The sequence below is a fragment of the Syngnathus floridae genome, chromosome 20 (assembly GCF_059516105.1).
Source record: "Syngnathus floridae isolate MCC-2025c chromosome 20, RoL_Sflo_1.0, whole genome shotgun sequence".
In the NCBI taxonomy this organism is placed as follows: domain Eukaryota; kingdom Metazoa; phylum Chordata; class Actinopteri; order Syngnathiformes; family Syngnathidae; genus Syngnathus; species Syngnathus floridae.
In genome coordinates this window covers 619371-639954 of record NC_142432.1, presented here as the reverse complement: position 1 = coordinate 639954, position 20584 = coordinate 619371, and the positions used below count along the sequence as shown (strand labels likewise).

Sequence of the window (20584 nt, the reverse complement as noted above, 5' to 3'; positions counted from 1 at the left end):
GCCAGGCCATACCCTCCCAAACTCCATCACTCATGTGTAATTAAATGAATCCTGATCCAAGAAGGTTTTCCAAATCACGAGGTGGTCGGTGGAATTTTGAAGCAGCTAAGAGGGGAAAATGATTTTAAAGCACGCGCGGCCAAGGTCGTACCAGCAGACTGCCTTGTTTGGAGCAGGGGTGGGCAACACTCGGCCTCCGGGCCACAAAGGGCCCACTGAGCATTCAATGAAAACCCGCTCATGCCAAATTCCGTTCGTGAGCCTCCGATGAATAAAATAAGATACAACACGTTTGTAATTCTCCAGCCACGTTGCCCCATCAGAAAGACCCCATCAGGCCGCAGGAGCTCTGGAGAGAGTCAAGAGCACGATCATACGAGCGGCTCTCACGGGTGGCGCCCGTGTCTTTTTACCCACACGTCAAATATGTCCCGATAGAAACGATCGCCCCCTTCCGACCGCAAACGAGAGCGAGGGCTAATTGCTTGAAAGGGCTTTCCGCTGAGAATACGGCGGCGGGCTCGCGTTTCCATGAATCCAGCCTTCAGAAGCGGCGCTCTGTGAAAGGGAAAGTTGAAGGGCAAAAGTCGCTTCTTAAATGTCTTACCACCTCCAAATGAGGGCTTAATGATGCTAATTGGGATTGCCCCGCGCCCTCGATAACAAAAGTTCTTGTAACACTGCTGTACCGAGAAGCACACAAAAGAGCTGAGTCTTCACTCATAGCTAAACTGAGAGTCACCGATAAAGTCTTGTCATAATCACAGTATTGGAGTAAACGTCAAGCCCCGCGGGGAGCATCATTTAAGGCCACTCTCGATAAAAATCATCCATTTTGTTTGAGCGGCTCGTGAGTGAAACTTAAGCCCCTGGACTTTGCATGCATTGCGGGCGTATTCTTGTTTAAAAGATGAGAAGTCGCCAGCGTGACCCGGCGCGCCGTAAACAACAAATACGTCTCGCGCGCCGACGTGACAGCGCTCGTAAAAAACGATTCGCCCAATTGCACCTGTGCCAGTTCTGCCTCCTCCCCCCCGTGGGCATTCACGAGTGAGTGAGTGGATACGGGGGAGGCGATCGTATGCCGTGCGGGTCGCACTGAAGATTAGTCAGAGTTAAACAGACGCAGACATCAAAACCTGTAGGAGCTCGCGTTTCCATCGCCCGCGGCTTTCCGAGGCATGCCGTAACCTCGTTTGTAAACTTTGTCGCCTAGGAGACGCTCAGGTGGCCAGCCGGGGGTACCTTAGGTCCGTCCGTCCACGCGACGGTGGCCGGAGGCTAGCGAGCGGCACGGGGCCAAGTTGGTCCGCCGCACGGCTAGAGGAGGGGCGCGCTGGCTGGCGGAGGCTGAATGGGTTGAGCGGCTCCAGGGGTGAAGCGAAGAAAAGAAGCAGGGGAGCTGAAACAAACGCGAGCTTCTATTAGTGGAAGTGCTGGACTGGAGGGGCGAGGAATTCATTCATTTGCAACTCCCCCTCTCGCCCCCTTCTCCATCCATGCCCTTCACTCCGACCCTCCCACCCCATTATCTCTTTTCTGGAAAAGCGGCTCATGAAAGGAAAGTGGCGCCCCCCCAAAAAAAGTACGAATTCCGACAGGCTGGCTTAATTGTACACGATACAGACAAGGGCCTTTCTCTTTCCTGTCTAAAACAGATTGCTTCTCCGCGGGGAGGGGATTATTAGGCAAGGGGGGTGACAAAGCAGGGACAGTGCGGCCCTCTGGGGGGTGCCACATAAAGCCTGCGCATGGTGTGCGTATGTGTGCGCGTGTTCTGCAATGTTTCTTTTATTCACGCGGGAAGATTACGCTCGTGCCTCCCAATCACTTGTCACGCTGCCCCAATCAAAGTCGGCGGCTATTTATCGCGTGTGGCTGTGCTGTGCGAAGGCTACCGATTGTCTGACAACAGAGCAAAACGATCAATTCTTATGGATTTTGGCTTTTAAAAAAAAACTGTTTAAAAGAACGCGCTACCGTTTTATTTTCAGTGGCTTTGGTCAGACGCAGTGAGCAAAAGGCTCATTTAGCAAAGCAATGCGTGAGAATTCTTTCCAGTGATGGCGAGGACTCGAATGTTTGCCTGCTCTGACCTTCGCCGCTCAAATGAGAGGCTGAACAAACACATGGTGGGGGAGCTTGGGGACAGGGGGACGGACGGGCATTGTGAGCTTTAAAATAGTTCAATGCTGCATGGCGTGTTACCCCTGGAGATACCTTCTATAAATATATAGAAATAAGCGCACGAAAGCTCATCGCTGAAGCGTCAATAGGTTCGACATTGATGACGTTAATCTCCTTTGTGATCGTGTCAATGATAGCCTTTCTCTTGAATCAATCAAAACTCTTTGTTTGGCCACCCACTCCAAACATTGTGTAAATGAGTTCAACGGTGAAGTCACCAGCAGAGGGCGCTCTTAAGAGAGCCGTGAGATATGACGTCACCCCCCCCCCCCCTTAGCAACCAAAACTAATTAAGAAAACGGAGCGCAAGCAGATCTCCTGATACGACACATAGCTGGCTGCTACCGTTCCAAAAGGAGCCGCAAGAATTTGTCCCGCCAATTAGTCATTAGATAAACTCAGCGACGGCGCTTTTGTGACTCCGAAGATGGTAGAGTTGCTACTGGAATAATGTTTGACTTGGCCAGAGGCAAAAAACCCTAACCCTCCAAGTCCTGATCATTTGCAGCAGCTGCCGCTCACTCATGTTATTGTTTGTAGCGCGCTGAAGCTAAACTGTTTAAATTGATCACCCTTGCAGTCTAAACACCCACCACCCGGTGAGAGGAAGAACAAACTCCTTTGGTCAAGTGGGAACGCTATCGACCAAGGCCCACAAAAGAAGTGGGTGGACGAGTGTGGACTCAGACCAATTCACACTGAGACAGAATGGGTCTGTTGTGAACACTGTGCTGTCTTGACACTTGTCAGGTTTGGTCAAAAAAATCCACTCCAGCATTTTGTCCAAGTGAAGACTATCATCAGAACCCTGACGCACAGCAAACAAGTGGACCAAGAACAATTCCAGGCTGTGTTTGGTCCAATATGAAGGAACCCTGTCAGCGGTCGAGTCACAAGAAAACTGTTGTGCGGTTGCTTCCCTTCACTCCATTTGACAAGTTTTGGCGACACGTCAGCTGCTGCTGGGAATGGCGGAACACCTACATTTGCCATTGAAATATTTCACTTTTGACTGGGCAACTTTCAATCTGATCATTTCACACGAGACAGAACGGCAACCCAAAGTCTCCCTATCGAGATCTGGTATAGTACTTTGGCGGCCGCATTTTTCAAGAGCGTCTGATTTAAAAAGCCGCAACCATCACAACCTAGCGGGGGTTAAGTACTTCAAGTAGGGGGCAGGAAGCGCAGCTACGGCTGGTTTACCTTGGTCAACACCGGCTCGCACAACAGCGGCTTTCACTCGCGCCACCGGCCGTCCCGTGCGCCTTCTTACAGCTCAGGCACGGCGCCGGCGACTCACAGAGACCCCGTCGCCGGATATAAATACTGGACCGTTTGGTTTCTCGCTCGAGGTAAAGTTACACCCAGTGGCAAAAGAGAGGTGCCGAGGAGCGCCGAGACTTGACAGCTCCTCCGCAAGCAGCTCGTCCATTTAGATTTAAGATGGACACCATTGATAGAGATTTGATACGTCCCGGACATTCAGAGTCTTTGTGAGTTTCCGCGGTGACGAGCGTGTCGTGTCCCTAACGGAACATGGACATTTGTCATTTTCCTACCGATGGGAGAAATTTGGGATTCTCGCTCTGCCGTACGAGAGCCTCGCGACTTTCAGACAGGAGGCGGTGAAACAAAATGACATTCATGGAATGTGCCGCAGACTAATCCCTTGAGACGGAGGAATTTGCCACAGAGGGAATTCCTGTCATCCCGAGTTGCAAAAGTGAGGTCCTAACGCAGCACCGCTACCAATCTCGACTCCAGCGGAATATTTGGAAACCTACCTGGCAGGGCAGGGCAGGGCAGAGCAGGGCAGGGCAGGGCAGGCTGGGAGCAAAAGGAGTCTTGCCAGTGTTCCGTGCGCTCATAGAGGACTTGATGGCGCTGAGGAGGAGGGAGGACTGAGGGGGGACCACACAGCTCCTGGAAGACAACCTCTCTCCTCTAATCCCCTCTCCGATGTGATGACACCCTCCAACCTCGACCATCTGTTGAAACACGTCCCGCAGCAGTCAGTTCACCCGCCGCCACCGCCGTGGCGAGAGAGAGAGAGAGAGAGAGAGAGAGAGAGAGAGAGAGAGAGAGCCCCCCTCCCTCCCTCCTGCGCTGCCACCTCCCACCCCGTGCTAGCCTGCCCCAATCACAGGCCGGCTGCTGGGTGGCTCCTTGCAAACCGGGAGGCTGGGACAAGGACACGGCGCAGGACACACAATCACAAGTTGGGAAGCAAGAAAAGCCCTGGTACTGGTAACCTGAGAGACTAAAAGAGGGAGGGAGGGAGGCAGGGGGAGGGGGGAGCAAAATGAGTGAGTGAGTGTGTGTGCGTGCGTGTCAGAGACGAGGAGGGAGATGGAGATGAATGGTGGCATATCGTTCATAAATATTGCCACAAACATGAAATAATGACAGACACCCGGGTATCTGCAGGTTTGAGGAAAAACTGCTCAATATGTTTGAAGGCCTCTTGGATTGAATTTAAGACAAGTTGGCACCACAATACTTATTGCGCCATTTTATAGAGTCTATACTTAGCATGTTGGACTTTTTGATTGACTTTACTGTTTGATCAATTGTGGTGTTATTAAGTTCATATGTAATTAGAATATGGGCCTTCATCTTGGAGAATTCGATTTATGCATTTGTAGGAATTCCCACACTGTGGGTACCCACCCTCAAGAAAGAAATGCTTTATATTGAAACCAAAAGTTGACATTTTGAAAGGATTAGCAGATGAGAAAACAAACAAAACCCAAAACTTAATGGCTTTCAAAAGGGGGTGAGAATGTCGCAACCTCTGGAATTTATTGTCGGGTAAAGCTAACTTTTTATTTCACAGGCTTTTCTTTCCCAACGCTTTTTCACGTGAATAGAATATTTTGGAGCCAAAAAGACAAACGAAAGGCCAAAGGAAGAGGAAGAAAAAAAAAATCAATTTTAAGAAAAAGGGTCAACGGCCTCTCCGTTTGTCGTCAAACTGCAACGCCGTAAAACAAGGCATTGGCCCCATGGTGGGAACTCAACTGTTACATCTGCACACAGTCGAAGCCGCAGCAGTGCAGCACCGCCGCCGCCGCCTCCTCCTCGGCCCTCACACCTCTGTGCGATAAATCCTTACAGTTCCACGGGCCGCATTCCTGGCCCTCACCACCTTATTGCCTCCAGTTAAAAAAGGAGGGGCAGGGGGAAGGGGGGGGGGGGGGGGGTCACATTACAAAACTCAGAAAGAGGACGTAAGAAGTGAAGAGACTTGGGGAATAGTCAAATACAATTCCATGGAAGATGGTGTTCGGTCGGGCCTTGCTGGACCAGACGCCTCACCCACCGCTGGAGAACAGTGACTCGTTTCCGAAATGAATCAGGCAATTTTCCACTCGTTCGTGCACAGACAAAAAAAAAGGCTGTCATTTTGTTGAACCACTCACAGGGCCATTAAAAAGGGATTACGAGACCCTGATGATGGCCGGCCGGCCGGCCGGGAGTGACTTCAAAGGGGACGGCCCTAATGAGTTAATGCCCACTTGATATCCGACGACATCACAGTGAGTTAATCAGAGGTGCGAAACGGCAAAGGGGGGGGGCAGCGCACCATTTGCATCCTGTGAACGGCCTTTGTAAAACACAATGAGCTCAAACACGTCGACGCGGAGCTCTGAGGCATGCATCCCCCCAAAAAACAGGAAAACAGTCAAAACAATGCCCGTTGATAGGCAAAAAACGAAACGCAAACATTTCAATAATCCAATTGGGAAGTCATTGAACTGAGAAATAATTCATTATGAATCAAAATCCCACTTTGATCCTACTTTATTTTCTTGACGACACGTAAAAACATGACAAAATGACTTTTTTAAATTCATAAATGTGAGCTCAATTTTTACTTTTACAGTGCAAAATAACCAAATATTTTAATGATTTATTTATGATTTTATCGTCTCCCAATTTGATAAATAGCATTTTTATTTTTTTATGTGTGACTAAAATACTCTTACAGATCTAACAGTTGACTTTCCACCATTTCGCACATGGCGTGTTGGAACCCTAATGTGTATAAAACCCGTTTATGCGCTTGACGAGTGTATCGGCTTCATCTTTTGAACGTCACTTTTTCAGGTGGTGCTTCCACTTACTACTGTGACTCCTATGAGGATATTGGATTAAAGCCAGCAAATCCCATTTTCACCACTAATGCGTGAAACGTAGTCCATCTTGTTCTGGTGTTTGAAAGGGCTAGGGGGTGGCGTGGGGGGGAGGGGGGGCAAGGAAGTCTCTTCCAGGAGAGAAAGACTCGGTGTTGTGAGGGTCTCAAATTAGATTAACTAAATTCACAAAAGCGGATGGAGAGTGGGGAGCAGGCGAGCGGCGGGGGAGGCAACCCCACCCCAACCCGCTGCATGGACTCCCCACATCCCCTGCACACAACTTCAACCCCCCCATCGCCCCATTCTCACGGCCGAGGGGTTTCCAAAGCGCCTTCATGCGGGGGCCGGGGGGACGGCCAAATCCCTACACTCTTTACTGGATTAAAGATGGCTGCCCCCGCTTGAGGGCTGGGGAGAGCTGGACTGTTTTTCCAGGAGCTGAGCACATCTGTAAACATCATAAATCCACCGGGACAAGAAAGGCTTATCGCACCCAGAAACATGCCAGAAATGAGAGATGTGAAAAGGCGTTGTGTAAAATGGACTCCAGTTAGAAGAAAGCAGTTCTTGATTGCAGGAGGAATCATCCCGATGGACTAATGCGATGATCAAGTGGATGCTCTCCGCTCCGCCAGGCCCGCAGGTGCAAAGAGAGGCCAGTGTCTGCGGTTGGGTGGCTAAGTCCTCGCTTCACTAGCCCTTTTCTCTGAGACTCAATGACATCAATGAGGGTGGGTGTCATACTGGCAAGCACGGCATCTGCTCGGGGACAGACAGCGACCTTCCGACATGGCGGGTCCGGCAGATAGTGGAGGCCAAAAAATGGCCATGACTCAACGTCAGGGCAGGGCAGGGCAGGACAGCAGGGCAGGGCAGGGCAGGGCGTCCTGCTGGTATCAAGAACTCATGACAATTGGTGTCATGTCGACTTCCTGCCGGCTGAGGTATAGGCCGGAGGCCGGGAGGCGACACGCACAGTTAATCATGAATGGGACGAGCGAAAAATACGGCAAAGGCAAGACAGACGGAAGGCATGAATACAGTAGGCCAGCCGGGTTCCAAACGAGCGGGGAAAATACATCCCGCTGGGCCATGCAGACGTCAAAACAGTGGGCCGAAACGGAGCTGCTCTTAAAGACCCTGTCAAATGAAAGGAACAAAAAGTTTCAAAATGACCCACCTTTGGAGATAATAACCGAAGCCGCTAATAGGCTAAGACAATACGCAAGCCTGGAATGAGGTGGTTAACAGGAAACCGAAATCAAGCAGCTTGTCATGACGACGGGATTTACAGGACGGTAAAAATGCGACACGGCTTGTAGATCTATATGATGATGACACCTCGTTAAAGCCGTTGACCTCACCCTGCATTCGTTTTCCTCTAAATCAGAATAGCAGAATCCTTAAGGGAACCGTCGTCTGTTTGCCGAGCATGTAATGTTCTTATCCTTTGGCCTACGCCCCAGTCCCGCTCTTCGCCGACCGAGCTTGTACAGCTGCCAAATTTAATGCCAAAAAAAAAGATAAGCCGATCTGCACCGAAATGTAATAGGTTCAGCAAAAGTTCAGAAACAGTCTTTGCTAGAGCAGGACAAACAAGAGGACGGACATAATCTCCTCGGCTGTCGGAATGATCAACAGGTGCAAACGCTTAGTTGAGTCCGCAGTTCACATCCAACGATAACTGGATTTGACATCCAGCTTTTCCACAAATAACAACAACCGTCAAGATGCCGGCAATACTTCACACACAGTTGTGGAGCTGGCGTTCACTTGATTTCCTCACCGTTGGGCACCCATCTTTAAAACAGGATTAGACCAGCTAGGAGAGAAACTGACAATTGCTCAGATGAGAGCGAAAGCCACCCTTGTCCCTGATTTGCTCATTCGCGATGATACGAGAGAGCAACATATCAGGACACCAATCAAACAAGGCCTTAGCAAATAATTCATAAAGCACCAAACACTGACCGGAGTCAGCCTCGCGAGCAGCAAAATAATCTGCTCCACGGGTGTTTGTTTTTCCTTTTCAATTGCGTGTACTTGGTTCAAAGCCACCGCGGTCATTGTAGTCCTAACCTCCATCTCCTTCCCGTCTTGCACACATCGTCACCAAATTCCAGGTCCCCGCAAGTCCGACTCGTCTTAATCCCGTTCGGGTGAGAAGGTGAAAAGCTTCCCCCGGGAGGGAAAGGCTGGATGGAGTACTCGGCAATGTTCAAAATAATCCCGCAAAGCAGGAATAAGGATTTGCCTCAGGTACAAAGGCCATTCATTGATCTTCTCAGAGGCTTTATTTTTGGCCCTTGGCCACGATACGAGCGCAGATCTGATTGCTTGCTCCGTCAGGATGATCCATCACAAGCTAAATGAACAGTCTCGATGGCCACACAACCAAAGTCAATTGCAATCAGCAAATAGGACCAGCCAAGCAGCCAAGCCAAAGGAGAGCGAACACGGAATCTGCGGTGGGAGCCTTTTAGGATTTTGGCTGCATTTGAAAGCACTACATGTGAGGACATTCCCGCAGAGGCAAAGAAACAGATGAGCTATTAAAGAGTGTGAAAGCAAAGTAGATGGTTGTGTTGGCCGGGCCAAAAAGTTGCACCACAAAAGACCTCGGCCAGTATTCAACTGGCAACTGATTTTGCCCGCGACGTCTTTCTGATTACTACGACCGACTTAAATAAATAAACGTACACCCAAATGAATACGTCCTCTCAAGACCGGACACTCGGATTGTTTCTCCCGACGACCTGCCTCCGCCGCAGATTGGACACGCTTAGTCAACCAGAGAAGCCACTGACAAGCGGCGACGACTGCCAAGGCGACGGACTGACCGCAAGGACGAAGGCCACATTGCACTTGCCAGACCCTGACAGACAGACCAGGTTCCCCCCCCCCCCATGTGTGTGTCAGTAGCTTCCAATGAAAATTTATAAACACCATTCGTCTTTCTGAGAGCGAGAGAGAGAAAAAACAAGTAGATACTGTTTGAGAGATTTTGGTTAAGGTAAAAACCCTTGCGAGTACACAAAAAAAAAAAGTCTCAGGAGCAGGTGCAAATTCCTGTAATGCCATCTTGAGTTTAGGATATCTTTGCGGGCTATTAACCCGAGCCAAGTTGCGCCACCTGCTCTTATATCGGCTTCATTGTTTTCAAACGTCTGCGTCAAAGAAACAGTAGGCCATGACCACAAATATGCCAGACATTTCTAGCTTCGAAGGTTAGCTAGAATTGCATTTAGTACAATCAAAGTAGACCGACCGTCTGTCAATATGCAGTGCAGCAGCGTAAAAATACTTTTTCAGTAAATGGCTGAGGATGGATTCCACAGGAAAGAAAAAGAAAATAAAGTAAAATCATAATAAATGGCTGAGGATGGCTTCCACAGGAAAGAAAAAGAAAATACATTCAAATACTCAGTTGAGTGGCTGGCTGGCTGGCTGGCTGGCTGGGTGAGCACTCATTTGAAGAAAACCCCCAATAATCCAATTAAGCACGTCATTTCCTTTCATACGCGCGAATGGAATCAACTGTCCGACGGCAGCCAAGTCGGGGAAAGTGAAAAGACAAAAGGATGAGCAGAGAAAGGGGAATACAAAAAGGCCTTTTTTCTGCGTGTGTGTACTGTCCGGCTGCCATGGGGAAGAGAGAGAGAGAGAGAGGGAGGGGGGGGGGGGGAAAAAAAAAAAAAAAGCTTTAGGCCTCCTGTGCATCACTTTGTTAACGTCTTGCTTGGCTGGCAGTCAACATCTCTCCGGGCCAAGACAGGGCAGCACGCTTTATGAAAGAGCCAAGCTTGCTTTCACAGCATGAGTCAGTTTGTGTGTACACGGGCATGAATATGCATGATGGAGACTTTTTTGTCTGGAAAGCAATAAGCACAAACCATCACCCACGCAGAAAAAAAAAAAAATAGCGTGACAAAATCTACTACCATCATATTTTCCTCTCGTCTGAACAAATAAACTACAGAGGACAGCGGGGACGCAGGCGAAAACAATCTGTCAAGGAATTCCGAATATCCTGTGAGTAAGAGCTTATCATCCCTCACGGGGCAAGATCTTAGCCGCAATGACGAGGGAGGGGGGTGGGGGGGGGGGACGGTCGAGGGGAGGGATTGTGTGCGGCGCATACAACCGAAGATCTCACGAGAGGATTCTGACGCTGGGATTTATAAACAGGAACAAGGTCATCAAAATAAACTGCTATACTAATAAAGCAGGAAGTGGTTGAAGTGAGGAGCCCCGAAAATAAGCCGTTGATGCACAAATATCAATTCATTCTTAACACAGTGGTTGGCTGCTAACAAGCTATCTTGAGAAGCTAAGCTAGAAGCCTCGTCTACTTGCTGCAAAGGGACCACCGAAATGTTGCCAAAAGGGGCTGGAGAAACCTGCCGGCGGGCGGGCGGGCGGGCAGAAGGGGCCGCTCGCGATCAAGTCGTTCAAATCAAGCTGTCAGGCCAATGCGCGATGGCGTAGATGAGCATCAGCGTCAATTTCCCGCAGGGTCAAAAAGAGGAATTTTGGACATTTCTTTCCCCTCGACACCTTTGACAGGGTGAAAAGTTGAAGCGCTACAGAGTGGACGTATTTATACAGATGTATGGTCAATGGATCCCTTTTCGCATAGGCCGCAGATTGTGGAGCGAATGCTATGCGGCGGCTAAGCCAACACGCTGTCTCATAAAAGTGAACGGCTGGACTCGTATTGATAAAGTGCACAGCTATGATGTTTACAGAAAGGAAGGAAGGAAAAAAGGGGGAAACTGGGGAGGAAAATATATTAAACAAAACATCAAACCCAGTTTGTGTTGGCCAGGTGAAAAGTGCGGCTGGATGGAAGAGCTCCAGTTTCATTTGAGAGCTTTCATATTTGAAAAAGAAGACTCGTTCCTGATGCTTCATATCCTGTTCTTGTGCGGGTCCAGATGGCCAAAGGATCCCATCGGCGATGGAACGGCCGAGGAACTTTCACGGCCTGTGGGCTCGCGTATGTCCAGCTCTCTTTTTCCAGAAATTGTTCACATCAATGGGAGCAAATATCAGCCACCTTCATACTAACTCAAAGCCACAAATGTTTGGCGAGGGAAGTGATAAACGACCGGGTACGAGTGGACTTGCTCCTAATGAACTCAACAGTCCTGCGAGCCAACTGTACTCGGAAATTTCCAATTTGATTTCCTGACAAAGATGAAATAAGGTCTTTTCAGCTCGGCGGCAGACGCACCCAGATAGAGCACGTGGGATGCTTTACGGCGCCCTCGCCACACATTACTTATTCGCTACTTGAGCTGAAGCTGGAATCAAAACAGCACGCTGACTGAATATAAAGAGCTCATAAATAACGTGGGCGGCGGCAGCGGCGGCGGCGGCGGTCGCTTGGGGAATGCAAATCTCTGGAGCCTCCGAGATAGGGAATCAGGGAAGCGTATTCGGAGACCACCGTCGCGGAAATGACTGTGGTCAGATTACGGGTAAGATTAGATTTATTCCATCGAATTCAGTCAAACAGATACACAGCCCGTACGGGATAGAAAAACAGTTTCATCCCAATTTGAAATACAAATCAGGAATCGGCAGTCGAGTGGTAATAAATTGCGTTTCATGAAAAGCCCCAGAGGAAACAGCTGTCTTCTAAAATATCACGCTCTTCCTCTCAGATAGCCTGACCCCCAACGTATTGGGTGTCGCGTCCAGAGTCAAGGGGAAGGTCGGAGGACCTTTGACCGGGATTTGAGAAGTCACAGAGGTCAGGGATTAGACGGCCATGACACTTTGGTCGCGGGCTCTCACTAAAGCCTCTTCGGGAGAAAATGGAGTGGAGCAAAACATAGTCAGCTACGCCGCCTTAAGTGGCGGTCAAGTTTACCAATTGGGAGAAGCAATCGGCTGGATTCAGGACTAGGAAGCAGTTGTTTCGAGTCACAGGAAGCGATGATTTAATCCTTGCGAGCAACGTCGTTCCTCCCGTGCAGCGCTACGGATCCCAACGTGCGAGGCGTAAACCGGTAAGCAAAAAGTCAGGTAACTCCCCGAGGGGCTAAAACATGTTCAGACTCAATGCAAAACATATTGCATCCTCTCGCTGTCAGCAGAAGATTTGCGCCGCATCCAATGAAGACAACATCACGAGCGTAGTGTTAACACAAATCATCAGGTGGTGAAAGTGAACAAGAATGACACCAGAGGTGCATTTTTTTTGTTTTTGTTTTGTTCGGCAGGCAGCGGAGCTCAGCTTGGGTCTCTCAGACGCATACCGATCATTACTGCTGGCAAGTTTGCTCTGGCCGTTCATTGGATAGGAGAAGCTGATCGGATATCAGCTCTTGGTTGTGTGTGAACCAAAGCCCAAAGGCAAACACAAAGCACTTGTTATAGCAAAGATATGCTAATCAATCTAGCACCAGAGCGCACCCGGCCCCGAGGTAAAGACGGTGCGCTGATAATGGCCAGATTCTGTTGCAATGGTTAAAAATGATGGCCCCATCAAGTCGGTGCAGGATATTGACATTGATGACGCGGTATAGTGCAAAAAAATGATTTCGTTGTGGCAGGCAGGAAAAGTGATGGCTCATTCAACGGCCGCGATCCCCCCGAATTCACTTCGTCAGACATTTGCACGATTCGACTGCGAGCTCCGCATTTGAACGGTATCCAACACCAGCATTAAAAAAATCATTTTACGACGCTTGCCTGCCTTCCTCCCAGCATCGGTTGCGAACTTACGGCTTTGTGTCATTTAGTACAAAGCCACCGTATTTGTTGTCAAACCTTCAGGGGGTAAGCGGGCTCATGAAATGCCATTGCTTTGAAACGCTGCGCTCCTTGCCCTCTCTTTTCTTGCTTGTGCTGGGATTTTGCAAGAAAATACAACTCACTCATCTGGCAGTTAAATTGGCCATGTCTCATCCCTCAATACCTACTGTTCTCTTGGGGGAGGAAGAACTCCCCAGGTGCAATGAAGGATGCTTAACACACACACACACAAAATGAGAATTTCAGCACCCTGCATTCCTACGAAAGGAATGGGGATTGGTCAGACATGCCCGGATAGCCTTGGTCAACAACTTCACTGGCGGGCCGGAATTCACTCTGTTTGGGTCTCGAGCGAGTCTTAACCATCTCAAAACAGATTCCAGCTCCACAAGTCAACTATAGGAGTGAATTGCTCAAGATTAAAAGACAAAGCTTACAAGTGAAGTGTTAGCTAAGAAACCAAACTGGTCAAATATTTTTCGATTGATAAATCCAGTCCCAACTCTGCGAGTCCACAGCGCAATTTTAGGGCTCAAGGTCATTTGAAAGGGGCTTCATTTTCACCATGTATGCTCTGCCCCAGTCCCACGAGACACAAGTGAAGCTCACAGTCTCTTTCAAGAGGGCAAATTGTCCAGATGGCCCCGAACTCGGCAGTTGCCGTATTAGCTTTCAAAACGGGCCGGCTTAGTTGCAAAGTTAGCGTTTACCTGGGGCAGCGGGGCACTTCCCCTGAAGATTCCTGCGAAGCCGCTCTGATCTGTCAAGCAGAAAAAATAACCAGAGGCTACTTCAAAGGCCGCTCTTCAGAGTCCAAAATGCTACCGATGCTAAAAAGGCCGTCTTTATCTGAAAATTGCTTTCATTAACCTTACTGGAATCCTTTGAGGTCAACGGGGAAAAAGAAAACACATGTTGACAAGCAAAAAGTGTCTGCAAGCTCTCATCTACCTTCATGGGTTTAGTTTTGGCTTACTTGACAGTGCGGCGGGCGGGCGGGCGCCCAAAGAAATGACTCGAGTCTTTTCAAATGGACTGCAAAGAAGACTGGGAATTCCAATTTCAAATACAATAAAGAGTCCAGAGGGATAGCACAGGGGGAAAAAGCATCCAGGTCATTTCAGCCTGATCAACTGCACACATGCAGGAAGTTCAAACAAAACTAATCGACCAAAGGCCAACAAATGCATGCATATGTGTAGTCCAAGAGTCATGCAATAGAAAGACATCAAAGTTGCAGATTGAAAGGCCCCCCCACTCCCTCCCTCCCTCAATTGCCTCCCTCCCTCCCTCAATTGCAGGCGCTAATTCAAAACACTTAAAGCTGGAATGCAAAATGATGGGTCAGACGCTCATTCACACCCTTCCCTTCAGTTTGGCCTGGAAAAGCCTTCCAGCTGGAGTCAGGCTGGAACAACACACCCAATGGGCGTCAAGGATATAGGAGCATGGAAAAGATTAGACATTAGACATCAAGAAGGCGATGGGAGGTATTTTATCACGCTCCAGACCTGTGCTCGCAGGGAGGCGGGTGAGAGTGGGGGTAATCCAATCTCGTCAAGCCTGTCCTTATCTCGCTGGGGATCACACTCACTGGAGTGAGCAGTCATTGCTTGACACAGCTTTGACAAACGACCCCTCCGGTGCGGTCCAAAACTTGTACAGCTCCCGTGGAAAATCACAGCAGCGCCGTCATCTCAACTGACTCAATTCTTGTAGTGCACTGAGGTACAGAGGGAATCCCAACCACGGCAGCAGTTCTCCGAGATAAGCCGTTTCACTTCCAAGAGCTCGACAGTTTGACCATCTCCCGCCTTCACTACGCCAGTCTATGAAGGGACGACCTAGCGCCAGCCGTCCTGGGATTTTGTTCAATGACAGCTCCACGCTACACATGCTTCACACAGACTTCACAGCTGCAGAGCTCCCAGACGAGCTCACCGAAAAACACGGGATGCGAATACCATCTGTCTGTCGCTCGCGTCCCCATCGGCTCATTATTCATACTCCCTATCGCCACGTCGTTGCAGAAGGAGATAATGTTCCCGGCACATCGTTGAGATATTTTTAATCGGACATCCCGGAGTCAAAAGTCGTGTGTGGCGTGGCAAGTTAATGGATCATTTTGAAAACTCGAAATCTTGGAAGGGTCCGATGCCTTCGAGTTAAATGCAAAGCAGTAGACGAGTAGGTATCTTGGGACACAATAAGACGGTAAATCTTCTGGCAGCGCTCTTTATGAGAGCAGGTCTTGACTTATCCGTGTATCAAAAAAAACATGCTCTGCGGTGCAATGAGTTGGAGCTCCACCAAAAGCCACATGGCGGCATTCTCCAGACTGATTCGACAAAGCAAAGTCAACGGTAGTTCACACTCAGCATCTCTATTGGGCGGGACTTCCAAAAAAAAAAAAAAAGTTTGAGTCCAAGTCGAGTGCGTCTGTTGATTTACGGCACCAAGATTCTAGGACAAGTAGCAACCTTGTTCTGCGCGCAGCTGAAAAGAAGGGGGCCTATGGTCCTCAGCTGAAGGGCAAAATGTCCAAAAGTAGATCTATCTCTCTCCTGCCCCCAAAGACAGAAATATCCAAGTTTGGAAGAGAGAGAAAGAAAATGGGGGGTGGCACACAAGGGAATGAGAAAGCCGGTATTGTTAGGAAAAACAAAACTGGCCTCTTTCCTTTTTGACACGGAATCCTCCAGGCGAATTAATGTCTGCTCGTCAGTCATTAATCGTGCACAACAGGGAATTCATGAGAACATGTAAACTCTTCCACTGATAAATGTCTGTGTTGTGCTGCCATGGAACAAGTGGGCCTTTTTTTTTTTTTTGCACATACCTTATACAGATGCTAACAACAGCTGGGATATGTACCGCAATGGTAAAGACTTGTCTTTATCTGGAACCCCTGAGGGAGGATCCATTTTTTTCCCTCATGAATACTCTCTGGTACTGAGGTTAACTTTGGCACTTTCTGAAATTATGAAGCTGAATTATGAGGTTGAAAAGTGAGATTCAAAAGCCACAAATGTCAGGTGAGTCCTCTAAGTACCAGAGCGGCGGTAAACTAAGAGACCATCGTGACTGAAAAACAGCTGCTATGGCAGGTTTATTAAAAAAAAACGCAGCGGGAGAGCAAAAAAAAAAGGGCCGCGCTGGGAGAAGTCAGGTGTGTGATGTAAACCGCCAATTGTCGCACCGTCATCCGAAAAGATCATTTACCCGAAAGGTCCTTCGATAAAAAGTGGCGCAGAAGACATCTGGATTCACCCAGGCCAGAAAATGAATATAAGGGATATTTTTCCGGCAGTTCAAAACTATAGTTAGACCGGCCTCCTTGCAGGTACTTGGTTCTGCTTGTAGCCCCCTGAAAAGAACCAGATGGGGTGATGGAACACTATAACCTGAAGGCCGCAGCTACGATGTGAGCCCATAAAGATATGAACGCTACCCCTTGAGGGTGACCCTGGATGAACAAATGGCGGTAATCCACTGCAAGCAGAGTCCAACAACACCTGGTGAAGGCTTTTATGTTGCGATGAATCACTGCAAACATTTAACTTTTGGTGTCCAATAAAACTTGACTGAATTCAGAACATTCTAGTGCAGCGTTACAGGCCGACCGTGTATTTATTTAGACCCCGTGGCACTACACAGAGCGATGCTAAACTACCCAATAAATTTCAAGTGGAATGGAAATTGAAGCCACCTGCTGACACGGATGGTTGACATGAAAGTGTAAGACAGGCAAAGTTGGAGGTCTAACACTTGCGGTGTTGCAAGGATGGACTGGATGACCAAATGGAAGATCCTGAAGATGGACAATTCCAAGCGGCCTGGATCAACTTCCAGTTTTTACCATGAAGGAATTCCCGCTGTGACTTGGACACCGTGGTCACAAAAATCAACGGGCCGGCGCGTCGTTAGCAATCATCTGTCCCAGTCGGCCTTGGCCGGCCGCTCGCCAGCAACTCAACCGCGGCGTTCAGACTTAATTGATCGGTCCTAACAAGTCGCCATTGTCATCGGCCTTCCTCTGTAATCAAACGCCTCCAAATAGGCATCCTTAGACGAGGGCTTGTTCAGACAGAATGTTTTCTCAAGGAAATGACTCGTAAATTAAGGGCGCTCCCAAAAGTGGCTGTGAAAAACCAGACAAGCGCTCACAAGGGACCTGCCTGGTGTGCTTTGCCAGACAGGACCAATTTAGGACTGTCAATGATTTGAAAGAGTCAAAGAAAGTAAGGAGGGGTCAAAGAAAACACAATGATCACAAGACACTGTATGGGAAAAATCCTTCCCAACAGTCATTTCCAATCACTTGCTGCTAAATGAAATCCAGTCAAAGTACAAAGCCCATTAACACACTCAAAGCGTTGCATTGTTCAATCACACGCGACAACATCTCGCCAGTACCGCAGAGCCTGACAAACACTGGGACGAACAATCTCACAAGCGGAAACCTGGTATTCCCCCTCAGATGTTCTGGAAGCGACAATTCGAGACGAGATTGTCTTTTAACTTTGACGAACATGTGGCTAATGGGGAGAAATCTGCAACCCGGCCCGAGAACAATGCCCGAAACCAAGATGAAGTTGTAAAAATGAACCAAAATGCGCTGATGAGTTATGCTAGCGTTTCGGCTCTTGTGGTAATTATTGGCAAAATTATCGGGGGGGACCAAAGCGTGACAATCGACACGATTCAGAGCGAGACGTTGCGAAAGACTGCTAACGTGTCCTGAATTCTTCCTCAACAAAAACCAGAAGGCTTCAGATCTACATTGTCACTTTCCAAAGAACAAACGTAAATGTGCAAACAGTCTGGCGGCATTTAACGCATTCGAGTATGACACACGACCTGGAGTGTGCTTGACGTGGAAAAGGAAAAAAAAAAAAAAACTGGACACCCATGTACAACTGGTGAATGCGCCGCAATTTTCCATTCATGTTCTCGCCCCAAGAGACGAGGGGGATGGCGACTTTAAGTGCTGCTGAACTTTACGGGCGATCCCCAAAGGATGTTTCTGACCCGCCCCGCCGCCCAGACCAGACGGACATAAAACCCCACTGCGGTACAATGCGGGCTATCAAATCAACAAACAACACATTTAGCCCAAGGTTCAAATCAGCACTCAAACGAACCTGCTAGACTCAACCGACTATTCAAGTCGCTAAATGAAGCGTATTAAATTGCGGAGCACCGAAACTTCCCTTCCGAGCAGACCGCTGTAAAAATGTAGACAACAGTACGTGACTATAAGGTCAGGTCCAGCGAGGCCTGAATATTATCAGAAGCAGACCCGCGGTTTATTTACAACCTCGAGGCAAGCGTTTTCTCTCGCAGTCAGCTCGCTCTACTGTCCCGGTCGAAGACAATTGACGGGAAAAATTAGCATTTTATGGACGCAGGCTTGTGAGGAGGGTCCGATTGAGAACAGGGTAGGGAGGCGGAGGAGAGGAAGCCAGGTGACAAGTCATTGTCATTTACGCTGCCGTAAAAGCGTAGCGGCTCGCAATAAACAACAAAATGGACACCCGACGGAGGAGGTCGATTGACCAATGGTCAAAACAAACAAGCGGGACAAATGATGCTGGGTTAAATGAGGCGGCAAACTGGGTTACGCCGGAAATCCGACATATTTTTCGTACGGTTTGGTCATAGAAACAAAATGGACAAGGACTCTGCTACCTTCAAATGAATTCATCGTCCAGCCTTTCACTAATGATTGCGGTCATTGTACCGGTCAACGAAGCGACGAGGTGATGACCCAAGTTCCTGCCTGTCCTCTTGCTACCATCTGTGTGTACGACTTACAAAACAACAACACGCATTTACACAAACGACAGGGTGAGCGCCTCATGTTTATATGAATCTTAGCAGTCCCTGTTGATTTCCACACGCCTGCTGACTTCCTCCAAAAAAGTAAATAAAAAGCAGGATGGGGGGCGGGTAATCATTTGGACAAACACACACACAAGCGCAAGGCCGACTTCCCCATCCTCCGACATCGTCATCACCTACCCCCGCACGGTCGGGCTTCCTGTACTTTGTGAGGACCTGTAAACATTGCCCGCCCACATATCCATACACATACTCAATCAGGGCCATCTAAGTTCACATCAGCCACAAGTGTGCTTATCACTCACTATCATTTACTTTCAGCCCTCCTCTTCCTCATTCTCTTGCTCCCCGGCTGGGCCAACAGGTCTTCCCATCTGCTGGCCAGCTGGAGGAGGAAGAAGACAAGCAGGAGGAGGAGGAGGAGGAGGAGGAGGAGGAGGAGGAGGACAAGGGCGGCATACTACGCTGTTTAACCATTGAATATGATCGCCCGTCTGGGGGTCCCGTGAGGGTTGGGCAATCAGGGGGCCAAGTCAAGCTGTTTGCCTTGGGTAGACGTCTGCTACTAGCTAGTTTGCCGCATAGCGCCAGTATTCCTGGTTTCACAAGCCCCGCAACGCTCGGCAACAGATGGCATGCTGCCATTGGCGGTCCCGGCCGGTTTCCACCGTCGGGGGAAGAGTCACTTGTTAGTGCTTTTACAGATCCACAATGGTAGCGGAAAGCGGTGCTGCTGAGTACCGCCGCTTCATGATCAGTTGACTTGAAATGACACAAGATGAAGCGAGGACAGCACACTGTCAGACTGACTGCATCCACAAGCGCTTCCAGACTTGTATCGCTGGGGCAATCTTGAGTGAACTTTCACCTTCCGTTGTGCTCCACCTGTCAGCAAGTCGCAACTGCACTGTGGGAACCCGTCCGTCCGTCCGTCCCCACCCCCCACTTGTGATACATGAACCGCCACCATCACCTGGTCTAACAACTCAACTGCGGCCATATTGAGACTTTTAGCCACCCCTCGAAAATACAACCGGCGAGAGTGGTACTTACCAGGACGGGTGGTAGCGACCGACCTCCATTTACTCGCCTACATTTATTCAAGTAGCTTTCTGAGACGATTTTGAAGCCTGTACTTTGAAAAGACTCCAAACCTAATTATTCCTCTCTGGGACATTGTGTATTGTAACAGACAGCATAGCTTCAGTATCGGCCAGGGTGTTGTATACTTTCTCGGGGAAAAAAACCCTATCAGAGATTCACTTGGTTCCCACAAGAAGACATAGAGGGAAGCAAATATGGAGGAGAAACAAAGCCAGATGATTTCCTACGTCGCGGGACTTTGAAGTTTTACGGCTGCGTGGCGCCTGGAGAGGTCAAGGTCCGGACTCAGCTGATTTGTATTGGACAGAGCGCTACCGCTGGATCAACCTACCACATAGCAGTGCGGGTGATTAGCGGGTGACTGGGTTCGCCCGTACCCAGAAAAGTTGTTTTAAAGACAACTCGCATTATACTGACGTCATGGCAATAACCCCCACCCCCACCCCACCGACTTTCACTGCCCGTCTCGCTCTATTCAGACATCTTCCTGCGTTCAATTGGATGCCTGTCCGTTCCCGACGAGGTTTCCATGTCTCCCCAAA

The 20584-nt window shown here is 49.0% G+C and overlaps 1 protein-coding gene across 5 annotated transcripts in view; it reads right to left on the bottom strand.

The window, feature by feature from the left end:
• Nucleotides 1–20584, bottom strand: part of sulf1 (sulfatase 1) — a 45600-nt gene that overhangs the window by 19523 nt on the left and 5493 nt on the right. For 4 of the 5 annotated variants that reach the window (XM_088362938.1, XM_088362941.1, XM_088362939.1 and 1 more), the window contains 2 exons: nt 3975–4178; nt 1246–1402 (listed from right to left, as the gene is read on the bottom strand). The gene's annotated coding sequence lies outside the window, so the exon portion shown is untranslated. The remainder of the gene's footprint in view (nt 1–1245; nt 1403–3974; nt 4179–20584) is intronic. The other variant, XM_088362942.1, reaches the window with a different exon arrangement.